The sequence below is a fragment of the Chiroxiphia lanceolata genome, chromosome 16, assembly GCF_009829145.1.
Source record: "Chiroxiphia lanceolata isolate bChiLan1 chromosome 16, bChiLan1.pri, whole genome shotgun sequence".
NCBI lineage: Eukaryota > Metazoa > Chordata > Aves > Passeriformes > Pipridae > Chiroxiphia > Chiroxiphia lanceolata.
This window is the reverse complement of record NC_045652.1, coordinates 16,208,820-16,226,903: the sequence shown is the minus strand read 5'-3', so window position 1 is coordinate 16,226,903 and position 18,084 is coordinate 16,208,820. Positions and strand designations below refer to the sequence as shown.

General features: G+C 55.7%; 1 long non-coding RNA gene across 1 annotated transcript; it reads right to left on the bottom strand.

Annotated features, from left to right (window-relative positions):
• Positions 1-7,173: 7,173 nt before the first annotated feature.
• On the bottom strand, positions 7,174-10,639 carry LOC116794727. The gene is made up of 2 exons (XR_004359870.1): positions 10,583-10,639; positions 7,174-7,332 (listed from the first exon to the last, which is right to left on the bottom strand). It is a non-coding gene; the product is annotated as an uncharacterized LOC116794727 (long non-coding RNA).
• Between the last annotated feature and the right edge of the window lie 7,445 nt (positions 10,640-18,084).

The window sequence follows — 18,084 nt, the reverse complement described above, 5'->3', positions numbered from 1 at the left end:
CGAGCCCCTCGGGCAGATCCTTGGGGAGGACCCTCCACCACTGGTATCTCGGAAGGGAATGGGAAAATCAATCCCGTGCGCTTTCCATAAATCCTGAAGCCCTCACGGCTTCACAGAGCAGGGGAGGGAGCAGGAAGCAAACCATCATTTTTTAAGCAATGGGAGGCACTTGGGTGGTGCCGTGGTGAGGGCTGTATAAACAGCCAGAAAGACAGATTAGACAGAACAGAGCTCACTGTCAGCACATGACAAATAATGAATGAAGGATAAGAATCCCAGGAGAGGCACTTTTCTAATAAATGGCATTTTGATCTATAACTTTAACAACTTGTCCCAAGCCATCAAGTTCTGAATTAGGGAAAGGGAACCCGTAATCTGCTCCGTCAGTCCTGAACAGGGTCAGAGAGGCAGAAATACAGCTGTGAGGAAGGTGATGGGGATATTTTCTGTGCTCACAGATTGCCTGCCAGAATTCCTTGTCTGCTTTATCACCGATAAAAATCACCACTGAGTTTTCTATTTTCAGTACTGAATGGCTAATGCTCCCTCACCCGGCCCCACTCCGTCTGATCCTGCCCGCGGGCTCTGCAGCACAGGGAGGAACAGGAACAAAAGCCAGCAGAGTGTCTGCACAGTTGAGCCCTACTGAACTCCTCCTGGCTGGTTAACATCTTCAGGCAGGTGTTTTCCCATGTAAATTAAGTCCATGCTTCCTCTGCAAAGTGCTGGAGGTCCCCACTGATTCCAGGGGGTGGCTGTGACTGCGCTGGCTCTGACAGCCACAGAGCCCTGACCCCACCAAATGAATTACCAAACACCCCCTCCCGCCCTCTCAGCAGCAGCCTGTGATCGGCCATCCCCGGGTCTCACTTGTTCTCAAGCAATCAAAACTTAATTCATCTGATTTTAATTAAAGCTAAAAAATTCAGTAGCCTTCGATTTCTCTCAATGCTTTGCAGAGGATGAAAAAAAGACCAGGAGGGTAAAGGGACAAGCAGGAGAGAAAGGGCTTTGAGACAATCACATGCTGGCCCTGTTGGCTTTTATTTCATATGTAGTGCTTTTCTTAAAAGAAATAATTACGTTTCAAAACCTCCTTCCCTGTTCCGAGCGCTGCCTCTTTCCACATTAATGCTATTTGCATGCGCCATCTCCTCCCACCCTTCAATAATTTAAACCTTCATTTTTTATTCACTCAGTTGTCAGATTCATTTACATATCATATCTCTATATTTAACACCAACTTTGCTCCCCTGGATTTTTTTTGAAAGAGGAAATAGGTTTCCCTTCTAATTTAACCACGTCTGGGGCAGGGCTGGCTGGGAAGGGAACAGCCCTGGTACAGTGAGAGTTAGAGGGATTCTGGTCTGTCCTTTGGCAGGTGCAGAAGTGCTGGGGGGCTCAGCAGCCCCCGTGGCCAAACCCTCACCTCCATGGGCTCCAAGGGGGCTCAGCTCAAAGCGTGGCCTCCTCCCAGGTCCTTCTCTCACAGCCATGGAGAGAGCTGGGCCTCATTCCTGCCGTGGGTCAGGGCCAGGGGAGTGCATTGGCAGGGGATGACTCCAGGCTTCCCCTCCAATATTTGCTGTGGTTTGACAACTCTGCCTTTATTAACAGTGCAGGGCAATTAGCAATTGCTGTTAGCGGGGTGTGATTGGTGGCTCTGTGGCACATGGGGCTGCTGCCAGCAGGGTGGGGGACATGTGCCAGGAACCTGCCCTGCAGCCCCCCTGCAGCAGGAGTGCTGCAACCTGTGCACCAGGTGTCCTCCAGCAGCCTCTGCCCTGAATCTGCTCAGAAAATCGAGGGAAATCATCAAGTAAAGGTTCAGCTGAAGTTACAGCCTCTCCCTGCAACAGGGTCTGGCACCTCCCCATGTGAGTGGCAGTGCCAGACCCAGGATGAGCCCTCCCTGATGCTTCAGAGCAGGCTCTGCCCACCAGCCACCCACCACGGCCCCACGGAATGAGGAAGGCAACGGGGGCACAAACTTCCTACTGCAGGAGACCAGGGATCAGAGAACAAGCCTGTATGGCAGTGCCTGGCAGTGGGTGCCAGGGACCACCCCAGCCTGACCAGGGGGGCATCACGGGCCCCTCAAAAGCATCCCTGTGGTGCCAGGCTGAGCAAACATGTCACAGTGTCTGCTCTGTCCTGTGGGTGCAGTACCATGGGAGTGAAGGGTTACATACATTCCACATGGGTAGGCTTAAGGCCCATGGAAAATAAACAGTATTAAAGGCAATTTGAAGGACAGAACATGAACGAGAAAGGGGTAAATCACAGCACCGGTCACTGAGGAGAGGCCCGGGTCCCCTCCCTCATTTTCCATATTACTAGAAAAAACAGGGAACTGATCTGAGACAAATGAGCCCTCTGGACCCAATTTTTCAAGTTAATGAGCTCCCCTTGCAGCTCTCCCCCAGCATGGAGACTCCCAGCACCTACCCTTTGCCACAGCCTCTAATGAGCAGAGCCACCATCATCCATCTCAATATCTGCCAGGGACACACACTGCCCACACTCGGCGTGAGGAGGGGACAGCGATGCCCTCGGACCCTGCCTGGGCAGCACTGGCAGGGTGGGCAGGCTGAGAGCTCGGAGCCTTGGCTCTGCACTGAGGGACCTGCAGCAGCCCCAGGCAGAACCATCGTGGTCCTGCCCAACCCAGGGACCACGCTGCTCCCAAGAACCCCTTTGCAGTCTTGATTGGGAGATTTCCAGTGGTCTTTGGTGAGTTATTGGAATTCTCCCTTGCACTTGTCCTTTACCAGGCTGTGGGAGGGGGAGCAGGGGGCACAGGATGCAGCTCTGGCACTGCAGTGCTCCCTACTACTATGCTTAAATTAACAGGGAAGTTTTTGTAAATTGAAGACTAATTTTCTCTTGGGAATAGATCATTAAATTACAGAGTACTAATGAAAATTTACAGCATCTGGAGAGGGGTGGAGGGATAGGCAGAGGGAGCAGTTAGTTGGTATTTTCCCTTTTTTCCCTGGCCACAGCCAGGGGAGCTGCCAAGTCCAAGCCCCTGAGTGCGGGAGCTGGGAGAGGAGACAGACACATCCACGGGGGAACAAATGTGCAGCGAGGCCGGAGCTGCAGCTCTGCAGCCCCTGACACCCTGAGAGAGGCGGGGGACGAGACCCCTCCATCGTCCTGCACCGGCACCGAGAGCTCCATCCCTGGCCCTTGGCTCCCCCGGGCACTGACAGCTGCCGTGGGCAGGGGGGTTCCTTCCCCACGCCCCGTGCCCATCACCCCTCCCCAGCCCTGCCGGCTGTGCCCATCGCCCTGGCAACGCGCTGGCTGAGCGGCGCATCCGCCTGGATTAGGGAACAGCAGCAGCACTCGGAGGCCGTATTTTTCCAGTCTAACTCAATTTCTTGGGAGCGATGAGGCTCACCAGCTCTGGAAGTGTGGAGGAAGGAGCTGCCTTTGGGGAGGGGACACTGGAGAGCATTGTGTCTGGGGGGCTTGAAGTGAGAAAATGGGGATTTTTTTATTGCTTTGATCATACGTAATTTAAATATTCAAACTGCTCTGGAATTCATTGAATTATACATGAATTGCACAGGCAGCATTTTTGTAACTCCTGAAAGGCATTAATGGTTTTTTCTCTCCCTTCAAAACCTTGGCTAACCTTAAATTTATTTATTTCTAAATTTTTAAAATTCTAAATCACTCTCATCCCAAATCACCTTGAGAACGTCACCCACGCTGGGTAATTCCACCAAGTTAATGAGGATGTGGTGATCTCGGTTTGCTGGAACATCACGTGTTTTGTAGCAGTGTTTGGGTCAGCATGGCAGGGTGAGAGCTCCTCAGAGCTCCCTCCCACCGGGAGCTCCAACTCTGAGCACAGCAGCCACCACAGACCCCTCCAGCCCTGGCTCCCTGGCACCCTGCCTGGGGTTAGCTTGGGACACAAGGCTGAGGGAGCTGGAGGCACCCTGGGGCAAGGGAGCACCTGAAGCTCCCTGGACATACCATCCCTCCCTCCTCATCCAATTTTCCATGGCCCTGCACAACAGGAGCATGGGATGTGCTGCTGCATCTGCCCCTCAACTGGCAGCTGCTGTCAGCCAGCCCAGTGGCCAGATGTTGTGGGAAGGGAAGGGCCACAGCCAGATGTTGCTAATCTAACCCTACTCTCTGTCAGTCTGAAGCCATTCCCCCTCGTCCTATCACTACAACAAGCAACACTTTCCCTTGGGGCTGGGTTCTGAGTATGCTCCCATCCCCGTTGCCATCAGACCCAGTACAACACTCTGTACTGGGGATCCCTTCACCCCCAGGCAGGGATGAAGCCAGGCAGTGCCTCTGTGTCACTCCAGATCCTCGATTCCAGGGAGAACATTTCCCAGCCCTGGAAAGCTCTCTGGGGAGCAAGTGAGAGGCTGGCAGAGAAGTGGGACCTGCTCAGCCCTGTCTGCAGCCTTTCCCAAGTTAGCTCATTCCTCATTATCCTTCCCTACCCTTTTAATTTCTCTCTAAACTCAACCAGCTATTGCAGTTCAAACTGAAATAATTAATTGGAACAAAATTGCCACTGTAGGAGAAAAGAATGATTAAACCCATCCAGCGGACAATGGGGCAATCACAGCCTAAGCAGCTAATTACAGGGATGCAGGATAATAACAGAGCCCTGGGCAAACTCTAGGGCTGGATCAGCCAGGAGGAGGGTCTGGGCTTGACTTTGCTCCAGGTTTGGTGCCTGATTCCTGGAGTAAAGCTACAAATGCAAGAATGAAAGATCATGAGGAGGGGATACCCACACAGGTCTGCTGGGGACACAGGAGCAGTGGGAAGCCTGGACACCCTGCACAGCTCTGTGCCCGCTGGGCACCCGAGTCACTCCGGGTGGGAGCCACCGGGGGTGCCCAGGGAGATCAGCACCAACACTCCTGGGAGGAGCCCAGAGAGCGGAGGGTTTGACTGAGGAAACTGTTAAAGCACATTACACATGTGTGTGCATGTGTGTGCCCATGTACAGATGGCCACTCTTTTTGGGATTCCTTTTTGGGAATAGCAGTGTCAGGAGGTCTGGATGGAGCAGAGCAGCCCAGCAAGCCCACGGCCATCACCAGGGCTTGTGCCAAAAGGATAGTGAGAAAAACCACTGAGATGTTTTCTTCTGTCTCTGCACAAAGGGTGATCTTGGTCCAGGAGACCTCACTGCAGAGCATCTGGGTCAGTACTGGGGCAGGGAAACTGGAGGAAACATTGGATTGGGACTGACATATTTCAAGGAATAAACAGAGTTATGACAGAAGGGAACAGGAATACCTGCAGCATTACGTGGGTGATGGGGTGCACACCTGAGCCCTGGCTGTGGGGACACACGAGCCATGTGCCCTTCCCAAAATCCCTGTGTTTTACAGCTCTGCATTGGGCCCTTCCCAAAATCCCTGTGTTTTACAGCTCTGCACTGGGCCCAGCACATTGGCTGCAGAGCGGGGGTCACCTCCCCTCACCTGTGGAAACCATGTCACCAGGTGACATGGCAATGGCAAGGTCAACATGTCACCTCACTGGTCCAAAGTGAATGCCACCAACCATCTCCAGGTAGTCACAGCAACAGGAAAACCAAGGGACAATCCTTTTTCAGGAGGTGCTGTGCCCCGACAGGCTCCCAGGGGAGGACAGGGATCACCACGTCCTCCTTCCTGCACCCTTTCCTGCTCTCCCCACTCACATTAAAACTCATTTAGCTCCCAGTCAGAGACCTGTGACTTCCCTTAATAAAGACATTTTTCATCTCCCCAGCCTCAATGAGAGTGAGTTCAAAGTGGTGTGAAATTGGAAGTGGTCACGGTGTGTGCTGGCAGCACTTCCCCGGGTACTGGCACAGGGGCTCCAGCCTGGAGCACATAAATCCTGGCCAGCTCCACATCACTTCAGTCAGAGTTCATTTTCTGATGGAATTTTGACCGTGACTGGAGCTTCTAACAGGGATTTTCAGCAATGGACTTGGCCCGGGGTAGAGGGTAAGTCCCAGTAACTAAATGTAGAATAAAGGAGGCTCCTCCTGGCTTATGAGTGAATCTCTGGGGCAGGACCATTCCAGGAAGGCTTCACTTCATGATGAGCTCCAAGTGCCTTCCAGGCAGAGCTGAGGAAGGAGACCTGATCACCTGACCACTGCACTGTGCCCTGACAGGGGCAGGACACACACATTCATCCCAACTCCACATGGGTCCCCCAGTCAGGGGAGGGCTCCTGGATCCCGAGCCAAGGCAGAGACACTGAGTCCCCTGAGCTCTCTGAGTTCCCAAGCCCCCTTGGCACTGTGGGGAGCCTAAGCTTGACACTCAGCCTGCCTGGGGCTGCAGGAAAACAGGACTGCTGGGGACTCATAACCATGGCCTGGCAGGGATTGCCCGCCTCGGGCTGGGAGCCAACTGCAGCCATTGGTATAATTAAATCAAGGTCAGGCACAACCAGGGAGCCACAGCCTGTCTCTGTGTGTCTGTGCTGCTCCTGCCTTTGTACAAAACATCCCTGTGCTGCCCCTCCAGCTCTGAGCCAGCCCCGGGCTCAGGCAGCCAGACTGCAGGCTCTGCCACACCCAGGTCCTCCAAACTCAGTGGAAGCTTTGGGTTTCACCCCAAAGGACAAGAAGAGCACTCTGCAGGTGTCAGACACTTTAACGGGATCAGGTATGTGCTTCCATCTGCAGGTAGGGATCCCAGGGGACCACCCAGAGCAGCTTCTGCCCTAATTTTGTTGGGTTTGACCCTGCACTCTGCCAGCACTGTCCTCCATTTCCCAAAGTGCACGAGTTCCCCCACTTCCAGTGAGGCAGTTACACCCCACGGCATTGGGGTCACCAGCCTGGGGCTCCCTGACACCAACAGTTGCCCCACGCCCTGGGCTGGGGGCTCACAGGGCCCCCCCTGTCACTGGAGCTGCAGTCCAGCCCCTCAGTCTGCCTGAATGGCTCTTGGATGGTCTCAGAGGGGTTCTGAGGCCCAGGGAAGTCAGGACTCATCCCCACCCTGTGTCCTGTCCTTCCTGCTGCAGGATAACTTGGTGTCAGGAAAATAGCAGCTCCAGGTCTGGGAGCATCACTGGGAGGAGGTGGCTGTTCCCGTCACCGGCACCCTGGTTTGTGTGACTGCCAGCCCTGGGTGGTGTGGAAGACACAAACCTTCACAATCACACTCGTGATGAGGAGGGAGAGAATGGCTGGAGTCAGCCCAATGTTCATGCAACCAAGGAGCAACCATTCGGGGAGGGCGAGCAGCTGCCTTACTGTTCCGAGTCTTCTGGCGCTGCAGGGTGGGACACCTCGGCTTGGCACTTAAAGGGCGACGGCTCTTCTCTGACCTTTATGGAGACAAAAGACAGAGAAGGTTCAGCTCCACTGCAGCGCAGGAGCAGAGCTCTGAGAGCCAGGGGCAGGGACAAGGCACAGGGTCGTGTCCCCACGGGAAGGCTGGTGGAGCTCAGCTCTGGCAGCAGCTCCACCTCTGCCAGGGTTTGGGGATGCTGAGCTGGGGATCATGGACTGCCCAGGTCCTGGTGCCAGCTGTGGCACTGTGGGGAGCCTAAGTGGTCAGGGCTCCCCTGAGGTCAGGGCTGCCAGGGAGGCTGAAGCCCCGACACTGAGCAAATGTGCCTGGCAAGCTGGAGAGACTTCTGTCAAAAACTGGTTTTCCGTGAATCTTTTCACACTGTGGCCAAGCTGCAAACACTGTGTTCTGTCGGGACCCTTCAGACTGACAGCAGTTACCAGGACATGACCTGTGACCAGGTACAGCCCCCCGTGACCCCGCAGGCGCCAGGACCGTGTTCAGCACAGCACAGATCCTGCACTGGGAACTTGTAAAGGAAAATGAAATGGGTTACAGGAAAACTTCATGGATACACTTTTCAGAGGTTCAGTGAGAGCAGACAAGTCTCTGTGATTTAAGTGTCATCCACCCCTGCAGGGCTAAACACGAGGCCAGGCAGTGCTGGGCAGCATCGCAGGGTCCCCCCTGCAGTGCCTGTCCCCTGGAGCAGCTGCCCCACCAGAGGCAGCCCCTGCTCTGCCCCCCCTGCCTCGTGGCTCCCTAGCACACAAAGTGCAGAGTTGGGAATTGTATTTTCCCCTGAATGCTCTGGAAGAGAAGGACTGAGACCGAGTGCAGATTTTGCTGCCTGCTCCCTGAGCCAGCCACCTCCACCTGAGCACAGACACAGGACAGGCCCGTGGCCATGCTGTACACAGCCTGATTAATCACATTGCTCAGGAAAATATATTGGCATAATTAATAACAGGAGGCATCTCTATCAGCCTCTGTGGTGCAGCAAATTATGAGGCAATAACACTTGGACATGTTGACCTGGATTTCATATATAATCCATCAGACTATTCCCACCCGGTCAGGTCTCTGGAGACATGAACAATACAAAAATGATAATTAAACAAAAGCAAGATGGACTGCACTGATACACCATTAATCACTCCCACTGTTGTGGGGAAGGCATGGGACCCCCAGTTTTGCCCTTTTTTGTGCACAGGTTTTGTTATATTTTGGTCCTGGAAGGGGCACCTTCCAGTGCTGCTCATGGTGTGTGAGAGAGATGAGGGTTTGGTGTCATTATCCAGGAGCAGCAGCAAGGACAGGCTGCAGCTTGCCACAGGGATTCAGGGAATGGGTGACGGGGAGGTCACCAGTGTGGGCAATCCTTAAATCAAAGGGAAGAGTGACCAGCTCACAGGGAGAGAGGGGAGAGCAAAGCTCACCCCGTCCATCCTATTCCCCACGTCAGAGACATTTATGCTGCTGAATGCCACTGATGCTGCAAGTGCCACCTGAGCCCTCGCTGCTGCCACACGTGTTCCCTGTACATGTCATTCCCATGTCCTGCAGAACACGGGCCATCCCTGCCGAGGCCAACCCACCCACGGCGATGGCACCGAGTCCTGCCCCGTGCCCAGGTGTGCACCCAGAAGGGTGAACACCAAAACAGAGCCACCTCTGGGACTAGGAGAGGAGCGGGGCTGAGGGAGCCCGGTTGGGCATGGAGTGGTGCCCATCCCTGTGCCTGGTAGCATTCCTGGCACAACACACCCCCAGAGCTGAGGGCATCTTCTTCAGAGAGGTGCCCAGACACACTCCCAGAGGTCCCCAGGCACATTCCATTGACTTTCTATTTCATCACTGTTGTCAGTTCTGAGACACTCGTGTGTTCAGTGGGAACACTTTGAGAGGAGGGATCGGGTGAAAAATGAGGGTGCAGCTGGCTATTAACTGAATCTGAATTTAGTATCCCATTAGGGAGATTGTATTTGGCAGCAGCAAGGAAAAGGTTTGCAGAAAGAGACAAAAATATTTTCAGTAGAGAAAGGGAATCCTCTGATCAAAACAAAACAAAGCTAATGAGTTTGTTTATCTCAAGCGTGAGGACAGGGAGGGGTGGGAGTGAGCTGGGGGAGTTCCTGCTGGACCCTAAGGCTGTACCTGGGCTTCAGGGCTCCCACTGAAGCTTCACCTGCTAAATTAGTTTAATCATATCTGTCATTAGTCATCTTTGTCAAGCCCTCATTTTGAGGCCATTTAAAGGGGATTAGAGGAAATATCCACTCTTTATTCCCCTACAATAGTGATTAAGTCTCTAGACTCACATGGCATTTTCCTATTGAAGAGAAGACGCAAAATTAGCTCATAACCACAAAATCCAGTGCCTCCACCACGGAGTGGAACCCGGAGCCATTGTTAGGGGAGGAATTACTGGGATAACACCTGGGGTTCTCATCTATACTCAGGGGAGCCACCAGTGCAGGGCTGAGGATTAGAGGCTCACAGGAGTGACAGGGCAGCACTGTAAATGTGCCATGTAAGATCTGGCACACTGGCAGGGGAACCACCAGGTTCCTGGCAAAAATTTAGTTCAAGATGAACCTGCCTGCAGGTATTCCAAAATCATCAGACTCCGTGAATTACACACACAGAGGAAAGCCTTTGGCTGGAGATGCAATTGGTGCTGCTCCAACAAGTGGGAAGTCCTGCAGAGGAATCCTCTCCGTGAGGAGAGACTCGGCTCCCCAGAGGCCCCCGCCGGCACGCAGGGCACTGAGCAAACATTTCCTAATCCAAACCAATTCAAAACAAACCGATGGGCTGTGCCAGCTGCCCACGGTGCTCCGTGCCCGGCTGCCTCACTGCCAGCACCACCCATTCCTGCCTCGCAAAGCCAACCTGGCTCTGCCTGCACCTGAGCGACCCCAGAACAGCGGCATCCCTGCCCCGAGCCAGGCGGCATTCCTGGCCACAGCCCGGCAGCATCCATCCTGCCTCCTCCCTTTATCCGAAGAAACACCGCTAACGCAAACAGCCCTTTAACATTATTTACAGAACCGCCGTCATGAAGTGTCTTCACCCCTCTGCCCCTCGCCACGGTGCCCTCAGGGCCCCCCGGCCCCAGCTGAGCTCGTGGCGGCTCCGTCAGGGAATCCGCGGCAGGAATCCCTTCCTCCGGCAGAGAGGAACGTGAGCGCCGCAACAGCTCGGCGGACAGGGGGGACCCTCGTTCCGAAAGCTCATTAATCTTTGGCAGAGTCTTTGGGTTAATTTGAAAGGTTACTCACCCGTCAGCGCGAAGGGATCCCGACGGGGACGCTCCTCCTGCGCGCGCCGCAGCCTTCGTGGGGAGGAGAGACGGGAAATGAAACCTCTCCCAGGAGCTCAGCAGCGCTCGCATCCTCGGCCCGGGCACGGGGGGCGGCCGGCGGCGTGCCCGGCACCCCGGGCAGGGGAGCGTCCCGCTGCCAGAGGCCGCGGGGCGCAGGGAGAGCCCCCGGCCCCGCTCCCTCCTCCCGGGGCGGGACACGGACCCGGCCTGGGCTCCGCTCCGGCGGGGAGCGGCCGCGGGCGCAGCGCGGGGCACGGGGCGCATGTTGGGGGGCTCGGCGGCAGCGGGACCCCCCGACAGCCCCGCGGCTCCGTGCGCTGCCGGCAGCGGCCCTGCCGCCGCTCTGCCCGCTCGCCCTCGCCGTCCCGGCGCTCCGGCCGCTCACTGAACGCATCCTAAATCAAAGCGGCGCCCGTGCAGCGCTCGAGCCGCTTCCCTGGCTTGGGCACAGCTCCGGATTTGGATTTAGCATCTCCCGAGCCAAGTCCTCGGTGCATTCGCTGTTAAATAACTAAGGTTAATTTGATTTGATGCACCACTTCATTACCATAAACAGCTCACAGTGTGTCAGTCCTCTGTAATTATGGTTCCCTACAGCCGGCATCTTGTTCATTTTCCATCAGTGCTGGAGCTTCCCTGTGATCCCCTCCCAGCCAAGCCCTCCTGCCTGAACTCCCCCCAGCCGTAATTAGGTGTCATTTATTCTGCAGCTGATGGTTACACTCATTTACAAAAATAGGGGCAAGGATATTAAATTTACTCTTCATTGCAGCCACACTTGCCTCTGGTGGCTGGGACGAGGATGTGTGTGCAGGAGACCCGGCAGGGAGGAGAAGGGATGCTGTGAAGGGAAGGTGCTTCTGCGAGGGGATGCCACACTGGGGAGCTGGGACACGGGGGGAATCTGGGAACTGATGAACCACCAGCACAGAGAAACCGAGAAGCATCACACTGTGGCTGTGGGTAGAGCTGCAGATGCCATGACTGGCCCGAGCCCACAATGGCAAAGGTTAGAAACCCAAAGAATACAGCAGCAGCCCTGCCCTGATAACACTGCTCTCCGTGCCTGCACCAGAGAGGGGGACATGGTGTGCAATTAGAGTGTCCAGGATAGAAGAGGAATATCCAGTAGTGAAGAGGAATACCTGATAAATGGCACCAATACCCAGTATCCAAGCAGAATACCTGTTACACAAGGCGAAAACCCAGTTCACTAGAGGACTACCCAGCACAGAAGCAGCATACCCAGTACACAACATGAATCCACTGGGAGTGCCCTGTCTCCTGACCACGGGCTCTGCTCCATCTGCTCCTGCTGCCCAGAAGAGCCAGTGGTGGCCACGGCCCCATCCCTGCTGCATTCCTGTGAATCCCCCCAAGCCTGGCCACCCCCCACCCCTCCCTGGGCTGGGCACACTGTCCCTCCTCGCCCAGCCACGCTCTGTGCCAGGATGTTCCACAAGCTGGTCCCACTCCCCACAGAGCAAACACAGAGCTCACCCACAGCAGTCACTCTGTTGTAATTTCAGGGGGTTTTAACTGGAATATGCCCGGAGCTCAAGTGGTGGTGGTTGCAGGGCTGGCAGCATTAGCAGGGCACTGGGCTGTGACAATATAAAATAGACATTGTTAGAAGCCACTTAAGCCTTTCTGTGGGAGGATTGTGGAGCCCTGGAGCAGAGCCCAGGGGATGGTCCTTTATTGCCACTGTGACCAGGTCAGTTACTCCAGAACACAGCAAATTATTTATGAGGCGGTTGGCCTGTTAAAACATTAACACATCCATCACCCTGTCGCTGATCCCACTCCTGTGTTCATGGTACCATTGGGCTTGGGAATTTACTGGCATTTGATTTGCTTCAAAGCTGCATTTGCAAGAAAACCCCCACCTCCAGCTCCCACTGTGACAGAGTTATAGTTGGACCCAGCGGCTCCTCCAAACACCCTGAGACTGTTTTTCCTTCTGGTTTTGTCTTTGCTCCTGTTGCCTTGTTGCATGGCCTAAACAAAGGCACAAATTGGCTCTTTAATTTGTGAAGACGCTTCAGAGCAGACAAAATCAAATTTAGCTTTTACCATCAGAATCTCGACGTGCCCTTTAAGTGCAAATGCTGGCAGTGGGAGCGCAGGATGAGCCAGCCCAGCCACTCCTCTGGAAGTGATAAAGCATCGAATCTGGAGGATAAATGGGCTGACGACTGTGGGCACCCCGTGGTGACAATCCAGCAGCGAGAGGCAGATAGTGCTTCCCGGGAAGTGGGGGCATATTTTTCTGTCTGTCAAGACACAGGGAAGATGGAGAACATACAAGGGATGGGAATTAGTGTCTTAATCTACTGCATTTACTCTTGTCCCTTTTTTTAATGCCTTTGGCTACTCATTTTCCTGCATCTGATATTTTATTATCATGTCTTTTATGACATTTCCAGATATTTATTAAATCAAAAGGGAGAGTTCTGCTTTGTGTGCTGGCTGGAGACCCAGCAGAGTGGCTGGGCATGCCTGGAGAGGGGGTCTGAACCTGGCTGGCTGCTGGGGAGCCTGGGGGGGAGTGGGTGCCCCAGCCCTGCTTGCTTGGGTGAGGGAAGCAGGAGGAGGAATAAAACCACAGTCCAAGGAGTGCTGGGCAGACCCTGGAAGCTCACCCTGTTCTTCTTGCCACAGTCCCTCCAACGGGGGATCCCGTCCATCTCTGTCCCATGCGGGGTCAAAGTCCCCAGGACTGGCTGCTGTCCCCTCTGCGACGGATGAGGAGCTGCCGCAAAGAAGGAAGGAAAAAGCTGCTCTCCATGTCCACTGCAGACAGGTCGGGAAGCAGCCGGTGAAGATCTCTGTGAGGACACTCAGTTTTAGCTGAACAGGCTGTGCTGAGCCTGGAACTCCATCACGGCACATTTTCCAGAGGCAGGAGCCAGGGGCAGGCTCCCTGTCCCGTGGATTTCTTCCCCCACTGTTGGCACCCCAAAGGCTCCTGCACTCCTGCCACAGTGGCAGGGACATGGCAGGGACATGGCCTGCTCACCCCAGCCCAGCCCCACTGGCCTCCCCGGGGCTGCACTCAGCAAACTCTCTGTTTGCTGGAGCCCTTAATTACCGACTGATTATTCACAGCCTCTGAGGAACTTGTTCTTTACTCCCCAGGCTGTCTGTGAGGGGCTGCTCTCCGGTGCTTCCTGCACTCTTGGCTCTGGGTTTGGCAAGAGGTGGGAGACTCAGGGTCCTGGACAGGTCTGTTGGCAGAGTCCTGGTGTCCTGCAGGGTTCAGCTCTCGTGTTTGAAGGTTTAATGTTCATGGCACCCGCAGCTCTGAAGCAAATTCAGAAGCAGAGACTGCTATGGGAGACATGCAGCACAAGGTCCATGTGGATGGAGCACCTGGGAGAACTGCAGAGTGACAGTCAGGAAGGTCCCAGGGGAGGTTCTGAGGAAAGGTCTTGTCCCTGGTCCCGGAGGAAGGTCTCGAGGGAAGGTCCTTGGCGCTGGCACCCAGCTGGCTGCTGGAGGGTGGCTGCCCCCTCTCTTTGCATCAGTATCTTCACTGCTCTGCAGTTCTCAGCTCCTCAGGAGAGACTGGGACAAGAACCACGCTGGGAGCATCAATAGAACCTGGAAGAGAAGCACCCGGGGGCAGCCCTGGAGCCTGAGATCCCTGCAGAGCAACAGGAGCGGAGCACAGAGGGCAGGGCTGGGCCCAGCAAGAGGGATTTCACTGTCGGCCCCAGAGCTGGGAGGAAGGCAATGGGGGTGAGGAGGAGGAAAGGAGAGGAAACCCCCTGCTTGGGGGGCTCTGAGCTTTGCGATCTGAGGTGTTGCTGCAGTGGGATTTGGCTGCCCCACTTGCCGGCCGGCACAGCTGGTGCACAGCTGGGGGTTTGCACCCGGGACTGGCCCTGACCCCTGAGACACGGTGCTGGTGTCCTGACTCCTGCCAGGACCTGTGCCTGCAGCTCCAGGTGCAGTGAGACTCCATGGGACGCTGGCTGGATGTGCTACAAGGGACTGCATGCTTCACATGGCAGGGGGGAACACCAAGCTGGCACAGGGGCTTCCACCACGTCCCCTCCCTCATACTGTGGGGGAACATTCACAGGAGCAGGTTTTGATGGGAGCAGAATTCGATGGGAGCAGAATTCCTGCCATGAAACTATTACAGAGCCAATTAAACCCAATAAAAATCCAGGGCGTGAGCAAAGTGCTGTGGGAGAGCGGAGCAGTGAGGGGGTGGGTCACGGGTTGGTGTGTTCAGGGACAGCCGCCTGCCAGGCAAAGACAATCTGGATGAGCACAGGGAAGAATCATCCTCCAGCAGCGCCACCACGGAAGCTGCTTCCCTGCGATGGAATTACACAGGAGCTGGACTTGGGAGCGGCAGCAAACGTGAGAACAGGGCAGGGCAGACGCTGATGCCAATTAAAAGCTTGTGGAGCTCATTCCCCCAGATGGCAAATCCTGACTCCAAACATGAGCTCGTGTTCGCCGGAGCCGCGCATTCCAGGCTTGCACAAGGCAGCCGGCCTGGACGGTGGGTGATTGGCAGCCGCATTCAGCAGCACTCAGAAATCCCTTTCTCTCTTGTCCCTGCAAGATCCTTGGAGATGCCTCTGCAGCATATGGCTCCCTTCAGCTGCACAAAGGGCCTGCAGTGGCCTGGGAATGCCCCGAGTGTTAAACACGGGATCACCGCACCCGAACGGCAGCTCCCACCCGTGTCAGCTCCAAGGAGCTTTTGTGGATAATTAGTTCAAGAACAAAAATATGAAATTGTTACCGATGGTTGAACCTGCAGTGGGCTCGAGTGACATGCAGGGTTGGCCATCGGCCCCAGTGCCCCGGCTCCCTGCACGCTTCCCCTGCTCCCCCATTCCTGTGCCGACAATGGGGGAACAAAGGCCGGAGCCGGCACAGGGCAGTAATTCATCGGCACCCCGGCACACAGCTGCCCTCTCCCAGCACAGCTGCCACCGCCCCAGACACGACTCACCCGGCCTCCATTCCCATGGTCTCCAGGGAGATGGCAATGGACCTGCATCCTAATGATGGGTGGCCGACGGCACCCACACCCACAGCCGGCTCCCTCTGGCCCTTCCCGGCACCAGCACTCTCAGCATTACGGATGCAGCCCCAGTTCCCATACAACAGTGAGAGGGGGAGAGTGGGTGGCCCCATCCCAGCGGGGACATCACTGGGGACATCACTGGGGAGCACCGATGCACTGACCAAGCACCAAAATAAAACCTGCATTGTCTGGGAGCCGCCACTTTGGGACTGGCAACCCAGCATTGGCGCTGAGCGCCTGGCACCAACCGCCCTTCGGACGAGGAAGGAAGGGAAACCAGCCCCCCAAACCCACCCCAAGCAGGACATGTCACGGTTAAACCCTGGCACGAACGCAGCAGAACCGGTGCCGCAGAGCACCCTGACCCCCGCCCCAAGGAGCCCTCTGTGGAGCGCGGCGATGCTCGGAGGACAGAGGTGGGACACGCGCCGGCAAACCCACCCCGCCCTCACGCCCGACCCTGCCCGAGCCCCCCCGGCAGTGCCACAGCCCCGGGGCCACCGGTGGCTCCCACGGCGCGAGGCCGCACGCGGCAGAGCCCACTCGTGCCCCGCATGATAATGAGCCGGCGCGGCGCCAATTAATTGCTGGAAGTGTCTGTTCACTCACCGAATGGGGAGCCGTGGCGCCGGAGCGGAGGGCAGGGCTTGGCAGCGCTGCGGTGGCACGGAGAGGTACGGCTCCACCACGCTGGGCAGGTGAAGGCAGGAGACAGACCTGCTGATATTTTTGCATTTAAATTTCTTTTTTTTTTTTTGAGCTCACGTAGCACTTAGGGTCACATGCTGCTGCGAGCATCGGTCGCACCGTCACGTGCCGGGGTCAGGGCTCACGTGATGAGCAAACCTGATGAAGTGCCACCACGACCCATTTTGCGTCGACCCTAAAAAACTTAGTTGTGAAAACCTAATTTATAAAGGGGTTAATGAAATAATTAATTTTTGAAGCAGGCTTCTATCCTTAAGGACCAAATAATTTCACGGGGAGGGGGCGGGAGAGCAAGAGATGGGAATGAAATGCTAAGATTTCGATGAATATTTAATACACCCTCCACGCTCCTCAGCAGCTCCTGCGCTTGGAGCGGCGCCAGCGCCAGCTGAATCCGTCCTTTGTTAATAACCAAACCGACGCCGCTGCTGCCGGTCGGTGTGTGCGGCTCCAGCAAGCTGGAATGTGTCACAGCAGACTGGGGGGACGTGGGGCTCAGTGAGCGACCACCCGTCCCCACCACACCACCAGACAGAGCACCAGGCTGGGACCCACCCTGCCACCCCTACAGAACCCTGACATACACACAGCGATATTTAAAAATGTGTATATATGTATTTTTTTTTGCAGCCAGAAATAGCACAGGATGCTTCCAAAGGCTCCTTCCTGCTGCATCAAGAGCAGAATTTTGCACTGTTTGAAATTTTCTTAATTTCAAGCAGAAAATAACAGGGCACATACATTTCTGTGATTCCACAAATAAACATCTCCTCCCTCCCTACCTGACCGACCTTCCCTCAGTGCCTGTGGGACCAGAGGAGCTGCTCACACTACTGGCAAGGACAGGATTGTCGTGATGGCCCCAGCGTGGGCGGGCAGGGCACAGGGATGTGAGGTTTGGTACAAGGATGGGGTTACAAACCAACCACGGCCCCGCTGGGCACTGATGGGCTGGAATTCCACCCCAGCTCTGCCTGCACACGGATGTTTGGATGAGGAAAATAAATAGGAAAATCTTCCCTCTGAAAATCCAGCAGTGCAGCAAAATTGGAAACTCTGGCTCTGCAGAGATGATCGGGGTCTGGCCCCAGAGCTGGTGGGGATGCCACAGGTCCCCGCTAGTCCTCCTCGCTCACAGTTGTTTAACTAATTGGGCAACAGTTCCAGCATAATTCCCTGGATTCCCCCATCCATCGGCTGCTCTGCATCCCAGATGGACGTGCGCTGCAGTGTGGGCGCGTGGTGAGCCAGAGCTTCATTGGCATTCCCGGCACACGGAGCCGCAGGAGAAGGCTGGCTGTGGCTCCGGGCTGTGAGGAACCACGGGGAGGGAACACCCCACTGGCCACGTACTGGGGGGAGGGAGAGAGACAGCCCCAATTTTCAGCTCGTGTTCCATCAGGTCGTGCGTGGCGGGGAGTGGGGTGTGGGGTGCTGGGTGGGGTGCTGGGCGGCTGCAGATCCCACTCCTGGCACCGGTGCCGCTGGCATGGGGTGTGGGAGTGTGTCGGTGGCTGTGCCAGTGCCCCACCCCTGTGCAGGGTCCCCTGGGTAACTCGGCAGGTGCCGCTGCCAGAACGTGCTCGTGAGGGCTCTGGTGCGAGAGGCACCAGCTCAGCCGAGGGGGTGGAGGATCAATGCCAGCAACATCCCCCTCTGGGGAGCCAAAAGAGGTGGAAAACTCAGAGGGTCTG